Source organism: Dermacentor silvarum, chromosome 1 (assembly GCF_013339745.2).
Source record: "Dermacentor silvarum isolate Dsil-2018 chromosome 1, BIME_Dsil_1.4, whole genome shotgun sequence".
In the NCBI taxonomy this organism is placed as follows: domain Eukaryota; kingdom Metazoa; phylum Arthropoda; class Arachnida; order Ixodida; family Ixodidae; genus Dermacentor; species Dermacentor silvarum.
This window is the reverse complement of record NC_051154.1, coordinates 323,341,247-323,361,277: the sequence shown is the minus strand read 5'-3', so window position 1 is coordinate 323,361,277 and position 20,031 is coordinate 323,341,247. Positions and strand designations below refer to the sequence as shown.

Here is a 20,031-nt window from a genome sequence, read left to right as displayed (position 1 = left end):
AGCCATCCGAGCTGCTTGTGTGCTCCACAACATCTGTGAAGCTTTGAAAGACGCCATTGAACAACAGTGGGAGCAAGAGCTCCATGACTTCAACCAGCATTATCCGCAGCCAGTGCACAGCACTGAAACTGTCAGTGGCGAAGGCCGTGAAGTGAGGGTCGCACTAGCGAAGTATTTTTTGAAGCTGGCTCACTAGAATGGTCGTCACAGTGATTGGGTTGTAGTAGTTGTTCCATTTGATAATGAACAGCACTTTGTGAAGCAGATGGAGCCACGTGTATAGAAAATGTCATTTTTACATGTTGTGATTAATCCACTGTCCGTGTCTAGATCTGCAATGTTGGATTTGCCGTTAATAGTTGATTTGTCCCCACAATACCAGTTTGTGGGATCTGCAGAATTTTTTGTAACAAGTAGAATACATTTATTATGTCTAGGCTTGGCAAGTGCCAGCACCAAATGCTTTGTAGTGGCAAATACGGGCGCCAGCAGAAGACGAAGAAGAAGACGCTTCTGGTTGTTGGTGCTTGCACTCGCTGCGCTTGGCCGTTGCCTGTTTTTGACATTCATAAAGACGCCAAGCGCATCTAACCTTGAATGCGTCCTATCAATTGGTGGAGCGTGCTGGTTCCCTTTTCATCCTGGAACTCCGTACCCGGACTCTACCCCCCGCCTTGGCAATGCCTGATGACGCGCCACAGCAAGGTGCTCCCGCACCACCGGTGGTCGCCTGCTCCGGCATACCACGACAGCGAGACCCTGTCATTTTCAACGGCACCGACGAGCACGACGTTGAGGACTGGCTCACTTCGTATGAGCGGGTAAGCGCCCACCATAAATGGGATGACGGCGACAAGCTCAGCAACGTCAGCTTCTACCTGGCAGACGTAGCACAGCTGTGGTTCCACAACCACGAAGCTGATATTGCCAACTGGTCCTCCTTTGCAACGAGCTTCGCGGAAGTCTTCGGCCGACCCGCTGTTCGCAAGCTCTGCGCAGAACATCGCTTACGCGGTCGCGCTTAGAAATCCGGCGAGAACTTCACGTCCTACATCGAGGATATTTTGGACCTCTGCCGTCGCATCAACCCTGTTATGTCCGAAGCCGATAAAATGAGACACATCATGAAGGGGATCGAGCACGACGCCTTCCACATGCTCATTGCCCAAAACACCCAAACCGTCACGGACGTGGTCCAGTACTGTCAGAGCTACGACGTGACTACGGCCCACATCGGTCTCCCTCACCACGCCGCCGTTCACTTTCCCCATGGTTCGTCGCCCCCCCACCTGTCCAAGCGGAACACTAGCCCTCGCAGATCCGGAGGCAAGAACTGCGCTCGTGTCGACAACTTTAATGCCCCGATTTCTACCTGCGAACGAAATAACCGTGAATATTGAAGGTGTTCCTGTGCAAGCACTTGTTCTTAGTGGAGAACTGTGCCGCGAGCTCAAAAAATTACGATGCCGCTTTCCGACGTCTCCCTGCGTACCGCACACCACATTCAACCTTCAGTGGCATGCACAGCTCGCCTTGTAATTCAGGACATTTTGTATGTAGTCGAATTTGTCGTTTTTACACCGTGTTTACACGACGTTATTTTGAGTTGGGACTTTTTTGCTGCTAACCATGCCGTTGTTGACTGTGTGCGTGCCAAACTTGAGTTGTCGCCGACCTGTGACGCTGCATCTGACAAGCCGCCTTCTCAAGTGGTCATCGCCGCGGACACTGATATTCCTCCTTTGTCTTGTGTTCTTGTGCCACTCTCTTGCGACTATGCTCCCTCTTCCACCGCCCTGTTTGCGCCCTCTGAAGCCTTCACCTCTCGCAAAGACTTTCTCCTCCCTTTTGCAGTTCTCACAGGCGAAAACTCATGCAGCGCCATTTATGTCACGAATCGGTCCTCTTCCCCAACCACCTTATTCCGTGGTGAATGTATAGGTTGGTTTGACGACGTTGATTCCACCTACTCTACTCAACTGCCTGACGACAGGATAAGTCTTCTCGTCGACAGCATTACTCCTGTTACCACCGCCGATTCGTCCTCCTTAGAAGCCTTCCTTCTGTCAATTGATTCCGAACTCCCACCTGCCCAGCATACTGAACTCGTAGAACTGCTCAACCGCTTTCGGATGTCGTTCGATCATAAGCAATCTTCCTTGGGCCGCACCTCCTCCATCGTTCACCACATTGAGACCGGCACCCATGCACCCCTACGCCAGCGTCCATACCGAGTTTCTCATGCTGAACGCCGTGTCATTGATGAACAGGTCAACGACATGCTTCATCGTGGCGTAATACAACCCTCGCACAGCCCTTGGGCCTCCCCACTTGTGCTGGTGAAGAAAAAGGACGGTAGCATTCGATTTTGCGTTGATTATAGGCGCCTTAACAAGATCACACGAAAAGATGTTTATCCGCTGCCCCTAATCGACGACGCTCTTGACTGCTTGCAAGGAGCAGAATCCTTTTCCTCTGTGGACCTTCGATCTGGGCATTGGCAGGTCCCTATGAATGACACTGACCGTCCGAAGACTGCGTTTGTAACTCCAGATGGGTTACGAGTTTAACGTGATGCCATTCGGCCTTTGTAATGCGCCTGCCACCTTCGAACGCCTCATGGATAACATTCTTAGAGGCCTCAAATGGCACAGGTGTCTGTGCTACCTGGATGACGACGTAGTCTTTTCGAAGGACTTTGACACCTATATGAACCGCCTCGCAAGCGACCCGACTAGCCTTTCGGATGCTGGACTGCAGCTCAACCTGAAGTGCCACTTTGCCGCCCGCCGGCTTACCATCGTAGGCCATGTTGTCAGCAAGGACCTTCCCGACCCTGCAAAGCTTCGTGCCGTCGCCGAGTTCCCCAGGCCGCCTACGCTGAAGGAGCTCCGTAGCTTTATAAGCCTCTGTTCGTACTTTCGCCAAATCGTGCGTAATTTGCGTCCATAATCGCCCCCTTAACGCAGCTGCTTGCCAACAGCCAAGGCATCTCGGCATGGTCTACAGCTTGCGAAGACGCGTTTGCTACCTTGCAGGGCCATCTTGATATCCCCACCTATTCTACGCCACTTTACCCAGACGCTCCAACAGAATTCCACACGGACGCTAGTGGAGTCGGCCTCGGCGCTATTCTAGCCCAGCGCAAGTCTGGCTTTCCACAAAGTTCAGCTCCAAGTATGACGGCCCTTACCGGGTTCTACGACAAGACATCCCCGGTCAACTACGTTGTTGAGCCTGTTCAGCCATCTACGGACCAAAGACGTCGCGGACACGAAACTGTTCATGTCGACCGACTGAAGCCGCACTACGACCCACCAGTACTGCCTGTCCCATAGGTCGCCAGGATTGCTCCTTTTTCGCCGAGGAGTGATTGTAGTGACAGATACGGGCGCCAGCAGAAGACGAAGATGCTTCTGGTTGTTGGTGCTCGCACTCGCTCCGCTTGGCCGTTGCCTGTTTCTGACATTCATAAAGACGCCAAGCGCATCTAACCTTGAATGTGTCCTATCAGTTTAATTTTTTTCAGTGTTTCCTGTGTCTGGGGCCATCCATAGCAAAGCAGTTTTTAACTTGCAATTGTCACAATCATGCTGTCTGTATGGCTGTTGTATGTTATGGTGGGCCACTGGGTCTACAGGCTATATCAGTGACATTAAAGCTAAAAGTTTGCAGGACGGGCAAGCTGCAGCAGAGAGTGCAAACAGTTGACGAACATATAGCATGTTGAGATCTGCTGCATGAAATACAGCTAGTTTTGTGCTGTAATTACATGTTTCCTGCAAAAGAATAACACAAGAAAGTGGTGTGGCTGAGAATGTGTTTATTTTTTTCCCAAGTCTGCCAAGACCGCAATTAATCTTTCCTCGCGCTCAGCAGCCTTCTCGTGAAGCACGAACATTCGTTCCCGATAGGAATTTTCTTTTTCTTTTGATTTCTCATAAGAAATTCTTATTTTTCGTTGTTCTTCAACCATCTGTGCAAGCAGGGATTCCCTCTGCGTTTTTTTGCCCACTGGCATTCTCCTGCCAATGCCAGATGCAGCTGGCGAAGCCGACACATCTGGTTCGGCTGTCGGAACAACAGCGTCGTCGCCGTGTTCCGATGTGTGTGGCGATGGTGGACGGCTAGTGACATCTTGGTCCAGCACAGCGTCTTCACAGTGGGAATCTGTGCCATGCACCATCTCGTGAACGAGCTGAAACACATACAGAGACATTAACACAAGAAGAAATAAACATTGTACGGGAAATGTTCACAAGCAAAAGAGTAGGTATGGCAGTTACGTCTTCAACAGTTGCACTGCTGCAGCCAATGTCATCCGTCAGTGACTTGTCATTCACTGGGAGTGCAGCAAGGAACTCGTGCAGCTCCCAAAAATACTTCCAGGAGATGGCACCCTGTCCTGTACACCTCTTCTTGCACAGGTCTCTGCAGTAAAAATAAGAGTGTCATTGTATAAACTTTTTATGAAATGTTTTCCACATCACTTGGTCTTACTTCACACTTGTCTGCCAGAAAAAATAATTGCACTGGCACCAGTTGTGTCTGAAAATGCATGTCAATCACTTGGTGACCTGGTCATTTCTGTGCAACTAGTTAATAAAAAGACTTCACATAAGTCTGTGCGTTGTGTGGTTTTGCTTGATTTTGAAACTACACCGATTTTACTATTGCAAGCATCAAAAACGACCCTTGCACTAACTAAAGACACTCAACACCAGCTTTGAAGGACAAAACACGGTGCTAGGGTTCTTATTGCCATATCAGCTACGTATTAACGCTTGAGTTGTTTTTAAGATTTCGAGAATGCGCTTTATTTTCAATGTTTACTGCATATATTTATCCATAACTTTATCTCTGCGTGTCAAGCATTTAGCAGCTAGCATATCTTCAGCTAGTATTTTATTCTTCTTTCTGGGGTTTTACGTGCCAAAACCAGTTCTGATTATGAGGCACGCCGTAGTGGAGGGCTCCGGATAAATTTTGACCACCTGGGGTTCTTTAACGTGCACTACAACGCAAGCACACGGGCGTTTTTGCATTTCGCCTCCATCGAAATGCGGCCGCCGCGGCCGGGATTCGATCCCGCGATCTCGTGCTCAGGAAGCTAGTATTTTCCACATTCTCTGTTGGCTCCTTTCATCACTTCAACAATCTGCAAAGCGGCGTCTGGCGCGCTCGGTAACTGCGACAGAAGCGGTACGTTTCACATAGCGTCTGCGGAACGGTGTGGCCGCTTCAAAGGTCCTGCCCGAAGCGCGTCTCCCACATGTGCTAGAGCGTACAGGCGTATAATGCAGCGTCACACGTTACGTTGTCTGGTTTCCGCGCCAATTTCTCGCGACAGAAAAATAAAACGCAGAGTTCGGCGGTAACAAACGCTAACGACGTCTCGAAATGTGAGCAATCGTCGCCGACAGGCTGCAAACATGCAACCGCACCATCCACGCATGCAATTTGGTGTTGAATAACAGGCACTGTGCTACGGCGATAAAGAAATACAAAATGCTATCGATCACGTTGTTGACACGATGTTACCTGTATTTGTTGCCCAAGTTCTCTATCTTCGACTTTATAGTCTTTAGGGGTTTGTCTATGCCTTCCGCGCGCAGCTCCTCTTGAATGGCTGCGTACACTTTCGCGTTTCTTTTCGTACGCCGCAGATCTCCCAGGTGATCCTGCCACACTCTTATGAGTGTGTGGGTTTCCCCTTCGGACCACTGCGCGCGGCTCCTCATGCCCATATCGCAGTCTTCTTGGTTTGCTGTCATCTCAAAACACGCACGTGTTTAACCAAGCGGCTCCTGCGAAGTGCGCGCTACTGGCTACGGCTGGCGCGAACAAACACGACTGCCACAGTGCCACAGCCAAAGCCAAAGACGGCCGCCTAGTCACTGGATTGAGAGTAGCTTTCGGCAATTATGCACTGCGGTGTACTTAAGGGCCATGAAGTAAAACTTTACGCAATAAAAATTGACAAAACAAGAGTTATTTTTGTTAAACAATAAAAAAACGTGCACTGTTTGCGAAGCTGATTGGTAGGCTCCTGGTGTTGAGACTACACATTTGGTTCCAAAACGAATGCGAATGAGTTCGGCGAACTCATTCGTTTGCAAATGTCATTTTCAACGAATGTCATTACATTTTCCCGTGTGACAGCAAACAAATGACATTACGAGCGAATGTCATTCGTTGGAAATGACATTAGATCTGCCGTGTGACAGGGGTATTACTTTGACACTTCAACAAGAAGATCAGCCGGTGACAGTTTCTTTGCTTCATAGTTTCTTCCTATCATTTTCTTAAGGGTCCTAGCCATAAGAAAAACGGACATTGCAGCAACTGAGTCGTCTACAAGAGAGTGGATTATCAGGAAGCGTGGGAAGTGATCACATTCAGTTCGAGTTTTGTCTAAGATTTCTTCGGTGCGGCCCCTTTTCAGGGACCGGTCGGGTTTTTTGGAAGAAGTACTCATGCGATATGGGTATGCTGACGGTTCCTAGAATGTCACCAGTGTTTCACGGTCTTATTCACAGGAAGGTCCCGGGGCTCGCCGCTTGATAAACAGATGAAGAGCCCGTCGGCCGGAGCTTGACCATGGCCCCGACCGCCGCCGTTCATGGTTTCTACCCTTCACCCCAAAACCTTTCGCCACGGTGCGGATGACAGCTTCGGTATGGGGGCTAAGGGTCCGTGGTGGCGCCAAGCACCTCCACCTTGATACTCAAGGTGCCCTTGCGGGACTTTTGCATCTAAGCACATTACGTTGATGCCGTTTTCGTGAAGTTGCTGCCGCGCTGTCGATAAAACGTTTCCAATGTGTCCAAGTAAGACTGGCTCCAGATGCTCATGCTTCGGGAATCATAGCACCGGTAGCATATTATTTGAGGGAGCATAGGCTTGCACAAAACGTTTTTTTTTGTAGGTTTTTTTACGAATTCGAGATTGTCGGAGATGTGGCACCACAATCTGTTATTGGTGCCACTTTTTACACACAAATGCATAAGGTACCGGCTTGGCACCTGTGTTCAATGATCATTCCAGTATAGCGTAAGAAATTGTTCAGTAAAGGAGAAGCAGTTGTACTATACGTGTGACAGGGTGCATATGATTGAGGGCGTAGCTCCGGCAGTTTTAAGAAAACAAGCGTTTACTTTGGTTTACAAGCCATGGCGGTTAGTCGGTTTGTTCAAATTGTAGCACATTTGGTCAATGAACCAGCACTGGTGCCTGCATTTCCAGTGCTTCCTCAATTAACATTTACGCTGCGCAATGTTTTAGTCTTCCGTAAATTCACTTGCCAGTAGTTGATTACCAGCATTACTATTTGTCGTCTTACCTTTTTCATTGTGCTATATAGTAGCATTCCATGCGCTTCCCTTAAACTGCGCTTCAAGTTCACGCAAAGGCCACATTTTTAAAAGTAGTGCTATGTCTATTCATTTCAGTTGCTTAGCTGCACTAAACTTAGCGCGTGAACCTCCAGTGTACATAAAATTTTTGCATTCTGCTGCAGGATGTGGACCTTGCAAAGAATAGATTATGAAAAAATCAACGTATATGCTCCACAGTCAAGTTTGTGGCAAAGCTGAAGACATCGTTTAATACTGTGCCTGCCTATTGGATTGTACCATCTCGCTTCCCTGAAAGAACGTAGGTGCTGCAGAAGTACTTTACTAATCGGCACGGTAATTAGTATGTGCTTATTTTCATAAACTGTTTAATAATATTGATGTTACGCCTCGCCACGTACATTGACAAAATGGCTATATGGACACCGTGTTGTTCAGAACCACAAACATGAAACAGGTATGCCATTATGAAATCAAATTCATATTTTAGTCCTCTTCAAAAGTCACATATTCTTGTTTTGAAGAGCATAGTCATGATTATGGAGTGTGAAGTAATCAGTTGCGCATAATGTGTTACGGTTGAGACGTCTGTTGTTTTACTACCCACAATTTGTAATGCAGCCATTTGGTAGCATTTGTAGCCAGCACATTAGTATTTATTGGTATGCTGAAGCTACTTTAGTGTGAGCCAAGTATACATCAATAAATATAACATAATTTTGATGCTTGATCTCAGCTACTTTGTACTAATGGTAGTAATGCGCTCTATACTGTATTTTTCAGCATCGCCATAGTGACAGTCTGCGTCACCATTTCGCCTGTTCTGGCATCCCACAAGACATGCTGCTACCCTTCGTTTTGTTCCTCGGTCCATTGCTGAACTTCTGCAAGCCCCATGGAAGTCAACTGTCGTCGCATCCAATGAAAGAAATTCGTTGTTCCGGCCTTCATAACTCATCTGAAGCTGAAGCTAGACCCAGAGCAGAAACAGCGCATATTCTACAAATATTTAACACTGCACAATGTCGGGTTCCTACACCCGACGGTCTATTGTATAGAACAACTATGGTGTTTTATTCTAGAGAGAGACAAGTGACTATTTGCACCGGTCAAATAGATAATGCGGTAGAGGCTTCAGCCTAAACCTACACTCATCCTCCCTAACCATCGGCCGGGATACCTTGGGATGCCATGGCGGTCAGGGTGAGACCGTTGAGCTTGATGACTTGTCGTTGAGCATTTTCTTCTTCGTTGAATAACTTTGTCAGTAGTACCACTGCTTGTGTTTGTAGAATCAGAGGCCACGCTGTTCTTACACTCCAGTCATAATCCAAAAAGACGAGGATAATGTTTATTTATTCATTCAGAAATTGGCACTTGGATTGACCAGAAATAATTTAGGGGTACATACTGTTTTATTAAATATAGCTTAAGGAAGGAAACCTGGCTGAAGAATACAGACTTCAGCTGCAAGGTGTCTATGAAGGCAGACGCATGCAGTCAAAATGCCTTCAGTGGTGATGTTTAAGCTGGTAAGATGTCAGAAAGAGATAGAGGTCTTAGCCAGAATAGTGCACAATGATTGCAGGGCAGCAGGACACATTAATTGTAGCTCTTCTCCACTTGCACACCAATGCAAGCGCAGGAAAAGCAACTCGCTCTGCCGAAACAATCTCTACGTGCTTGTTTCGACAGCTTGGGTCCTGCATAAGAGAAAGGGTTGGTGATAAGCATGCAATGATGATGTTAAGGAATATCAAAACTAGTTTAGGTACTGTAATCGTTTTCTTTGGTTTACTATCCGTACTAAATACATTCGTTAAAAATTTGTTTTGTGTTCTAGAACACATAATGTCTTTTTTACATTAATGTGTTCAGACTGTTTTAATTTATATTTGCAAAGAAACATCTTTAAGCTGGTCGGGACTTTGCGCAGCGAGACTGACATGTGGCGATCTAACACTTACTTAAATCACCCACTAATAGCTGGAATATTCGCAACAAAGATATGTGACATTTCGATCTTCTACCATTTGCTAGCATTTTCTGTATTAGGAGCTGTGTCACTGCTACAGGCATTTTTTTTACAATATAAATGCGATGTACAAAAACTTTGCTCTGTTGTATTGTTATTCTGTGTTTTCTATTGAAATAAAACATTCCATTCACATGTGTATTCATGCAGGAATAATTATGAAAGCCATTTCATAGTGGGTCACTTCCTCGTTGGGCTTGGATGTTCATAGGCACGGATAGCTAATTAAACTGAATATCTTGAAGCAAAGATAACGTAATTATTGCTTATGACTCTAAATACCACCAACTGCGCACTTCCCACGCAAAATTACAGTACACTCTGTGTTTTCTCTCGAGGAACTAGCTGCGTGAATGTTAGGAAATTTAGAAAAATACAGCAAACGCACCTGGTCGTTCATAAAGAAGCTCGCCTTGCTGCGGTACGTTTCGCCGCCCTTGGAATAGCGCAGTCAGTGATGCACCCGAGTACAAACCGCTCAGGGGGGGCAAATGCCGGTGCTCGCGCAATCACAACCGCATCCAGCAATCGAACACACAGGCAACGCACACTAATGGCAGGTCTCTTCGCAGTTGTTTTCTTTTCATAGGTTCGAAGTTTGCCGCAGTTGTGTATTGCGCCGCGCTTGAACTGAGGCTGCTTTGGGTGATCAGCCACGACAAACACGTGAATTCACTGGCGCCGATAATAGTTTTTGGAGCACTCGCCCGAAGATTATCCGTATGCAGGTCATCAACTGGCTGGTGCACGGAATAAGACGACAGATCACTGCACTAGCTAGTTTTCACAGGACGGCTGATCTGTCTCGGCGCCGCAACAGAATTACTCGGTTGCCGAAGCGCTCCAGAGGACTGCAGGGGTCCCTAAAACGATGCCCTTGAAAATGCGCAGCACCCTCAACGAAAGAGAAGCTACGGAGGCAACTGGCGTCCATCGGAAAAAGTTGACGAGGCTTGCGACTGATCACAATACAGCCATGTTTACGCACTAACTGCACTCAAGGAGCGATTTAAGGTAGCTGCGGTGCTACCTTGACATTCTCGAGTAAAGCGCTCGAGTTTTCCTTCACTGAAGGTGCATTTCGAGTGGAGGGGGATTTGGGAAATGAAAAACCGCCCTCAAGGCGCATTTTGAGCGAATGGTCCAGTAGAGGTGCTTTTGTGAATACGAGGGGTACAATTACCGCTACACGTGTTAAATAAACGTGACTTCATGAAAAAAATCACCGGGACTGCACCCCGTAGAGATGGTAAACCAGCGAAGCTGAAATTTGCGGCCCCGCTATGAGCCACACGTGATTTCTTTCTTTCTTTCTTTCTTTCTTTCTTTCTTTTTTCCTTTCTTTCTTTTTTTTCTTTCTTTCTTGTCCCTGGCTCATAGCCGCATATCTCCGGCTCATATCCGCATATATCATGCGGGCATGCGCCACACGTTATTTTGTTATCATTAATCGTGGTGTAATTGACGAGCATGTGCTGTTATTGATGCCATGACCTATCAGTCATGTTAGTGATACATTCGTACCCTTCCATACCAATTTCGGTATATATACCAAGCGAACGAGCCGCATGTTTTTGATAGGTTTTTGATAGGTTTATTTCCGCCGGAGGATTTCTGTGGGCACACCACGAGTGTTTCAACCTAGGCATATACAGCTTCGCTCTAATATGGTCTTTCGATACATTGCTCGATTGCTTTTCGCATTTACGACGACAGTCTGGGGTTTAACGTGCCAGAAACACAATAGAGTAGTGAGGCACGCCGTAGTGGGGGACTCCGGAGTCATTTTGACCACCTGGGGTTCTTTAACGTGCACCGAATGCATGGTACACGGGTGTTTTTGCATTTCGCTCCCATCGGAATGCGACCTCCGTGCACGGGATTTTATCCTGCGCCATCAGACTTAGCAGCGTTTGTATGACATTGGTGAAGGTCTTAGGAACGTGCTGCGAGACGTATCCCATGTCTTTCGCGAGGACTCTCGATTTTCGAACGAAGTCATAGCGGCGTCTTCCAATGAAAAGTATACATGTCACAGCTTGCCCTCACAGTTACATCCGTAGGTTGACACTCTTTTGAAGGTGTCATCCTGGTATTCATGGAAGGTTGGTGGCTCCCTCGGTTGTTGCAGTACCGTCGCTATAGGCGGTGCTTGGTCTGTCATTGTGGCTGCTCTCTGGGCCTTGGTCTTTCTGGTCGCCCCCAGCAGAAGTCCGTGCACCGGGGGCAAGCACCAGGGGCAAGGCCTTTCGCCACACTCTCCTGCTCCGCTTGCCTCATCATACTTGCACAGTACCGGCCTCCTCCACGTTCCTCCTCGCGCTCTCTTCACTCTCACCGTCTTTCAACCCCACTGCGCTCCGTGTTCGCTCTTTCTTACTGTCCTCGTTCGCTCGGTTACCCCGATGACGCCGAGGGATGCCGATGCTCAACGCAGAAACGGGCGCCTAAGACCTGCGCTCTAAAATATCTGCGCGGACATAGAAGGGTTCAAATGAAGTTCATGAAATGTGCGCGTGGAAGATGGCTTGAGGAAGGATAAGAAAGCTGTGTTCGAAAAGCCATAAGACATATTTATTATGTTGTGCAAAATTTTTTATTGTACCACGTAAAACGTACTGCCAAGGGGCACGGACGAGGGCGAAAAGTAACGGTCACACCAAAAAAAAAAAAAAAATAAGACGGATGGCTTTCTTCTGCACCTTTTCCACTTTGATAATGTTTGATAATGTTAAATCATGGTTTGGCATTTAAAAACCCCAGAATTAATCCATTCAGCTTGATAATGTTAAACTCTCTATGAGGTTGCGATAGTAAAGCGGCACAATAGAGAATTGGGGGAGCAAGTGTTTTATACATCGAGAGTTTTGTTTCCTCTAGAGCTCTTTGTAGTGTGCATCGCAAGTATTCAATTTGTTTTGAGGCCATAGCACATGTCGGATCATTTGGTGTAGACCATGAGAGGTTGTGAGTAAATCTCTCGCCAATTTATTTATATTTGATAAATTTAGTTTAGAGCGGATTCAATGAAAGAATATGTTGCACTTGCAGACGTTGATATTTTCGTGAATGAAGAACGAACCATTTTCATCGAATGATTGTTAATTCCCAAGGCTTGAACCAGGCACAAAAAGATGCAAATTAATTGCTTAATCTCTTATGATCAACAGGAGAAGGATGTACGTCATATAAAACACAATCAGCTGCGTAAAGACAAATGCTAGTAGAAATTATAATTGGCCAGATTATTCACGTAAATCAAAATCAATAAAGGGCAAGGACTGTTCGGTGAGGACCCCAGAACCTACTTTTAGAACTGATGACTTAGCGGAATTGAAGTCGACATACTGTATTCGATTATGAAGGAAATTAACAATACAGTGTACAAAGTGGTAATATTTCTGGATCACATTACTTTTGCAAAAGATAAAAATGAATTACTGTATCGAAAGCTTTAGGTACATCGATGAAAACCTAGTCAATTTATTTACCTAGGTCTAATTGATAAGGAATGTCATGTGCGAACTCAGGTAATTGTGTTATAGTACCGAAACCACGTCAACATTTGTTAAAATATTGTTGGACTCAAGAAAATTCATCATATGTTTCAATATTACATGCTCCGGCATCTTACATGAATTTGGGTTTAAAGAAATTGCCTACAATCACATAAGCTTGTCTTGTCGCGTGTTTTATACAAATAAATCGCACTTGCAAGTTTCCAGGATGAAGGAACGATGCCTGTTACTAAAGACATGTTGAACACAATTTTGACGTAGCCTGAAGTCCATTGGAAATAGCGAAATTAAAAAGACGTAGGAATGCCATCGGGAGCCACTAGACGGTTTGCGAGTATGCTTCAATTAAATTAGGGATGCCATTAACAAGAACTGTAATCTCGGAAATGGAACAAACTGAATCATTATCAAAAGCGGGACTTATGTCAGAATCATTAGCGCAGACCGACTTAAATTTTTGTTGAATGCTTTACGGATGCGTACCAGGTCATTTACAGTTTCGTCAGTAACCGGGAAGATAGAAAGCCAAAATTTGCGGGGAGGATTTCTTAGTAATCACGGTACCTCTACCTCTACACGAAAGAACAAAATTTCCCCTCATTGTATTTTTATGAATAAGTGCCTCCTTAGAATATGTAAATCCAGCGATAGCTTCAGGATCGTTACAGCGCTTTAAAAGTCCTCAGAATATGCAAATCTAGCGACAGCTTCAGGTTCGTTACGGCGCTCTAAACGTCTCAGTTGTATGCTGTTTAACACGGTACACAACTGCAACATTCTCTATTCATCGGAGAGGACATAGCATGGTTTTCTTTTTGTTATTCAGCAGAATTAGCTGGTGAATGCAAAATTTTACAATGTTTTCAAATTCACGAACAAGTTTATTCACATAAGAGCTTTTTCACTGAGTGTGCAAAAGGGCTAAAACTTTTCGGATAAATCTAGAACAGATGTGTCGTCACAGCGATTGAAGTCGAGAAACGTTTTAATTAGTTAGGCGTATTATAGACCGGATAAGCGTGCGAGAAAAATACAGCCTTAGGGCAAGAAAATTTAATCAATTACTTCGCTATCATATATCCTATCTACAAAGTCTTCAGTAATAAACACCCGATCAAGGAGCACGTTATGCTTTGTAGCGCATTGGACTACAAGTGTGAGCCCAAACAAACCAGAAAAAATATCCAGTTCGCTACCGTAAGAGCTGTGACATGAAATTGAGGACCAATGAATACCTACAGCATTGAAGTCTCGCATGAAAATTAAGCTAGATATATGAACGTTTTGCGTGCTCATATAATCAACGATAAGAAATACGTTTTTGAGTAAAGAAGCAGACGGATGGTAGAAAACCAAAAATAAATTTCTTTGTTTTTATGCCCAGGAACAGTTTTCACCAAACGATTTAATGTCTGCAGGAGGAGAAATAATAGAAAACTGCAGATTATACTAATAAAAAGGGCGGCGCCGCCTCCCTCGCCAATTTTATGGTCTGAGCAGACAGCGACATCACCGGGTGGAGTGAATTTCGAGTCGTATGCACCATCATGCAGCCAGGTTTCAGTAACACCAACAAAACGAAGGGAGTAGGATGCTATCAATGAAAGAACCGACTGACTAGGCTTCTTGCAATAAGGCTAAAGAAATTAAGGTTTATAGGAGTCACGGGTCAGTCAAGCTGAAGACAGCGTAGATGGTAGAGTGCTTGATGCATCGACAGGTTGACCTGAATCGTTCACTACGGCGTTTACTGTGTCACCCCAGTTATAGCGAACACCATCTTTGAAAGAATGGTCGTAGCGTAATCTTACCATGTGATCAGCATGGTAAGATGCAAAGTTCCACCTGTGCCGCTGTTTAATCCGGCCGTAATGTGTGCCGCCTGCCATACGTTGCCTAGCAGCCACCTCGCGGAGCGTCGCCAGCTATGCTCGGGGGAGAGAAACACAAAATGAGAGCAAGAGAGAGTGCGCGCATCGCGCGCTATGCTCGGGAGAAAGAGAAAATGAGAGCGAGAGATACAGAAACAAATTGTAGCAGCACCAACGAGGCAATGCGCAGAGGGGCTGCCGACGCCATCCGGGCTTCTATTTTTCCCCGCATTAGCGCCGAACGCTCGATGTGTCCGTGACTGCATCAGGCGTCTCTGGCGGCGGCTCGGCCGAGCTCACACCAGCTCCGCGCAACTGCACTTGCGCCATGACGTCATCCCGGCATGTCGTCTGCTGCGCGCCACCCGTACACTGTGCATAGCTTTCGCCCCACTTCCCCTACGTGCACTCGGACTGCAAGTACTTCGCGCGGCGTTCCCCCATGCCACAGACCACGACGAAGTGCTTATATACTTCGTTTACCATAGCATCACTTGGCATTACTTCGTATAAGTTAGGATCACTTCGTATAGCCATCACCAGCTAGGAACCGATCAGATCCGCGGAGTGTCTAGCATTGCGCCACTAGTGCAAGCTACCCCGACTTTTTACGAATGACACGTAGCCCAGCTGATAAGGCTTCAGTTATGTAAAATTTTGTTCGTTCAGGTTTTGAAACGAAGTTCGTTACTTCTCTCTTCTTCTAGTACTCATAATATAACTAAAGTCCACACAACTAAGGTTGAGGGCCTCTAAATGACGATGATCATGATGATTATGATTGAATGGCCTCCTCTTTGAAACGGGGCTTTGACATATGGTCACCTAGCCTGCGTGACTTAATCAGGTATGCTTTACCTGTTTCTTTATCTAACATTTTTGTATACATTTCATTACTCGTTTTTTCCTCAATATCTATCATGCACCTCTGCCTATGGCTAAGAGATCAAATCAGGTCGTAGCAATCTCTTCTCTGCTTTTATTCTACCAATACAAAACGTGTGGTGGCGTGGAGCAGAGGTAGAACACCCGGCCTCTAATCGTAAGGTCGCAAGTTCGAATCCTCCTCTAGTCCACTACATTTTCAGGCATGGAGTGGCGCCTGACTCCAGCAAAAAAATATTGGCAAGAGCGAGTGGGGCTATACTAGCCCAGGTGAAACCAAATTAGGAAGGTCAACTAAGCTTCAACAAAGTCGCTCCCTCACGAGAACAGGAATTAGCCTCCCTGGTGCAGCATTCGGCCAAAACCTCCCTCATGACTCCCACAATGAACCCATGGTCCTCAGTCCCCAACGGCTGCGGAGCACCTTACCAAGGCCGTGGTCAGACGTGCAATGCGGCAGAGGGTGCAAGAATCTCCGAGTCCGGACAGGCCGCCACCGGAATCTGAAGCTGGCAACATTCAACACGCCCACTCTTTCGAGTGAGGCTGGCTTAGCAGGGCTATTTGAGGAATTATCAGGCATTGCCTGGGATAGTGGCCTTAGAAGAACTCGTGAGGCTTATGCAGTGCTGACTAACGGCCACGTCCTCTGCTACAGAGGTGTTCCAGGTAAGAGAGCATTCGGGGTAGGATTTCTAATCCATAAGTACATAGTGGGCACCATTGATGAATTATAGAGAGGGTAGCAGTCGTCATAACAAAGCTAAATAGGAGGTATAGAAGGAAGGATCCTTCCTTCTATACCTGTACTGGAGGTTGGGACGTAGGCTTGTACTTCGAAGTACAAGCCTACGTCCCAACCTCCAGTCACGATAATGAAGAAATAGAACAGTTTTATGAAGATGCTGATGTAGCAATGAGAACGGTGCAAACTCAGTATACTGTAGTCATGGGCGACTTCAATGCAAAAAGGCGGGGGGGGGGGGGAGCAGGCCGGTGAGCAAGCAATTGGCAACTACGGCATCGATTCTAGAAATGCGAGAGGAGAGAGATGTTAGCAAAATTGGCGGAATGGAATAGGCTCCGAATAATGAATACCTTCTTCAGGAAGCGCAGCAACAGGAAGTAGACCTGGAAAAGCCGTAATGGAGAAACAAGGAATTAAATATATTTCATACTCTCTGTCGATCCAAGCATAGTGCAGGATGTAGAAGTGGTAGGTAAGGTAAAGTGCAGTGAACATAGGTTAGTGAGCTCTAGGATTTCTCTCAATTTGAAGAGAGAAAGAGTGAAATTAGCCAAGAGGAAACAGGCCAACCTAGAGGCAGTAAGGGTAAAAGCTGACCAATTCCGGCTGGTGATCGCAAACAAATATGCACCTTTAGAACAGGAAGATGACGACAACATACAGGTAATGAATGAAACCGTAACTAGGCTGATCTCAGAAGCAGCAACTGAAGTGGGAGGTAAGGCACCAAGGCAACTAGCAGGCAAGCTCTCCCAAGTAACCAAGTACCTAATAAATGAAAGACAAAACATGGAAGTACCAAACGCGAGAGATCAGATAGAATTCGCTGAACTGTCAAAACTGATCAATAAGAAGAAAGTAAGGCATACTCGAAATTATAACCTGGAAAAGATTGAGGATCCCCAGTCAAAAATTCCATCAAGCTACCGGCTTACATGTCTGTTGGCTATACGTAATTTCGGACCTTGAAGGTCAACAAGTCTACATGTCTACCGGTCTACACGTCTACAAGTCTACTTGTCTACTTGTCTACAAGTCTACCGGCCTACAAGTCTACCGGTCTACCAGTTTGGCGGTTAATGTCCCACTAAGGCATAATTGATTTGATCAATTGTAATATGTATTTGCATGGCTGCTATGCAGGCTGAACTAGCATTTTTATTCTGAACGTCTCAACCAGTTGGTACAGCAGTCAATGGGCAGGCATGTGCACATTCCACCATTCAATTCAAGCTTTATTTGCAGTGGACGAGAGCAGTTCGGTCATTGAAGAATGCAGTAGTTGGAAAGACCAACTTTCTTGAGGCAAATTCTGGAGCAGCTGCCTTCCCTTTTGAAGCAGATGGCAAAATAAAAAAAAACATTTAAGGCAGAATATACGGTTTTAATTTAAAAAGTACACCATTTATGTTGTTACATAAAGGGCAATTAAAGAGAACTGCAGGAAAAAAAACACATTATTAAATGTGGGCAAGAATGCTGGCTTACAGATTAGAGACATTCAAATGAGAAAATAATTGTACTAAATGCTTCATTAATGAGTAGTAATCTTTCAATAACAACGAGTCAATATGAAAGACAGCCGCACTAAGCTTCCTGTACTAACTGAAAACTTTTAATGATAACAATAGCCAAGGAAAGATAACACGAAGCGAATTAGTGTGGCGGAACAGTCATTTTACATTTTGGCGTAGATCTCAGCAAGGCAAAAAACTGATCTGGCGCAGCGATAGGCACGTTTGCATACCTGCCAGCTTAATATCACGAGGACGGTACAGGTTAAATGGCATGCATTTTCATATTTTCCCTCAGTACACACTTTTGCAAAATGCATATGGACTGACAATAAATGAATGCAGAGCACATGCAGTGGCAAATGACTGATAAACAGTGCGTTTTCATGACAAACTGACTCTCTTTTTCACCGAGTTTGCTTTCGCTGACCTCAACTGTTTCGGGAACTGTACTGAATAAACTTGCTTAGCTAAGCAAATATACCTTTGTTTTATGGCATCTTGCGCCGCCCTACTTTTCAACACGTTTATAATTATTTCACAACCTCATTTTGCGTAAAACACCACAAATTCGTAAAATCATAGAAAGATCTAAAAATCTTGAACTTTCCAAAAAATCAAAGAGGGATGGAAGGGTATGCTTCTTGTGCAGCATCGAGCATATCTCATACACAGCAATATTAGCCGAAATACAAGATGATAATAGACTTAGTTTTGTTTAAGCTTTACTGGTCAGACAGCATGAATGGAATAAAACTTTCATTCTTCCACTTTCTTTGGCAAAGGCTAAGTGTAATGTACCACTAAAATGCCATATTGTAGCAAGGTGGCAACACAGAATGCTCTTGCCGCAGCTGTTCCACCACTGACATTATTATACAAGTACTTTGTTGTTATAGCAAGATTTAATGAATGCCACAGCATGCACAAAACAAAAAATAAAAACTGACTAGAATATATAAATACTGGCTGAACTTTACAGGTAACACAGAAGCCAGAATATAGATTTAAAAAAACTCTATAACCTAGCCGCTGTCACATAACAAATACGGCTATACTATATATACACTAGCCGACTTAAGCACAGGTGTGACAGAGATAACAGAAGCATAGTCAGGTAGTCTGCAAAAAAATCACTCTCGTAACAGGCCAATTTGTTATTTCCCACCTGGTCGCCCAAAAGTAGGTCCACCTATCGAAACGTAGGCCAGCCTTTCTGAGGCACTTTAGAGGAACTTTTATACCACAATCAATTGCGACTAGTTAGAAGAGATGCAACAATATCCTTGGGTAATAAATAAGTTAAAAAATCCTCCCGGTACCTGCATTGACCACAGCTCTGGTTGCTGCAGCTTTAGCACACTCTGTCTTATTTGTAGCACGCATGTAACGTTTACAACTAAAAGGCACAGGCAGAAGAGTAAAAGGGCAAAGACAAGACAAGGACACAATGGGCAACACACTTGTGCTTGAGCTTGTCCCATCCTATGTCATCTCGTTAGTGCCCTATTACTCTTTCTTTGCGAGCTGCAACAAGAGGGTCGAAAAGGCAACAAAGTTGGAGGACATCACAGCTTATGTTCGGCATAGCATGGGAGTAGGCATTTATGCGACATGTGGAACCTGAAGGCTCAAGCTAGTTTATTTCAACATGCATTCGCAGAGTTCACCACCTCTGCATATCGCCGAGCTTCTGCGACAAGTGTTTTCGGCCGCCTTCACTCTTGTCTGACACCTCCTTTGGCATGTCACCCATGTAAATGGCGAACAATGCTGCATAGGAAGTGAATTATTAGCTTCAAAAAAGATGCAGAATTAAGCACAGTTCTTTATTACTCCATGGGTAATATGTGGGCAAAGTCAAATTTAGTTTACAAGGAAGTTGCTATTGGTCGGGAATGCATGAACTGATTTCCTGTTTGAAAAAATATGTGTTCTATGAATTGTTCTGCACGACGCTGCTGTTCCCATACATGGTCATGTGTAACAGTATTGTGCTTGAATACTCTACATTTACTATGAAGCATCGATGTAACATAGCTATTACACCTACTGCCAGTGATGTACTATGTTTAGCTCAATATGACTTGGAATGCATGAGCACT

General features: G+C 45.3%; 1 long non-coding RNA gene across 1 annotated transcript; it reads right to left on the bottom strand.

Moving 5' to 3' along the window:
- Nucleotides 1-3,280: 3,280 nt before the first annotated feature.
- LOC125942281 (uncharacterized) lies at nucleotides 3,281-5,674 on the bottom strand. Its single transcript, XR_007464958.1, has 3 exons — nucleotides 5,542-5,674; nucleotides 4,287-4,431; nucleotides 3,281-4,198 (listed from the first exon to the last, which is right to left on the bottom strand). It is a non-coding gene; the product is annotated as an uncharacterized LOC125942281 (long non-coding RNA).
- Between the last annotated feature and the right edge of the window lie 14,357 nt (nucleotides 5,675-20,031).